At 66.3% G+C, this 419-nt stretch overlaps 1 protein-coding gene across 4 annotated transcripts in view; it reads left to right on the top strand.

The window, feature by feature from the left end:
* Positions 1–419, top strand: part of DERL2 (derlin 2) — a 9,234-nt gene that overhangs the window by 4,004 nt on the left and 4,811 nt on the right. The window lies entirely within an intron of this gene.

The raw sequence follows: 419 nt of genomic DNA, 5'->3' as shown, positions 1-419 counted from the left end.
GTCCCGCTTCTCCCCATTCCTCACCCCCAGCTTTTACCCTGCCCCACTGCCAGCCTGGCCGTGGGGCCAGGTTACAAGGTGTTGCTGAGCGCAGTGGAGCGGGGAAAGCAGCCCCTCCCTGCCCCATGCCCAACACCCCAAGCTGCAGCCACTTGCAGCCTGCCTGGGGCTGCCTGTGCCTGCTCCGCACAGCCCTGTGCAGGCTGCAAGCACCTGCAGTGCAGGGCGCTGGTCATGGGACAGGCGAGAGGCCGCTTTTCTCTGTGCAGGGAAGAAGCCCAGGGAAAAGCTGAGTGTGGGGGGGGGAAGTGACCCCTTCCCCACCCCACACCTGGTGCCCCACACTGTAGGCACTCGCAGCCTGCATGGGGCTGTCCAGAGCAGGCACAGGCAGCCTGATGCGGGCTGTTAGCAGCGGC

This window comes from Alligator sinensis, unplaced genomic scaffold (genome assembly GCF_000455745.1).
Source record: "Alligator sinensis unplaced genomic scaffold, ASM45574v1 scaffold419_1, whole genome shotgun sequence".
Classification (NCBI taxonomy): Eukaryota; Metazoa; Chordata; order Crocodylia; family Alligatoridae; genus Alligator; species Alligator sinensis.
This window is presented reverse-complemented; position numbering and strand designations above follow the sequence as displayed.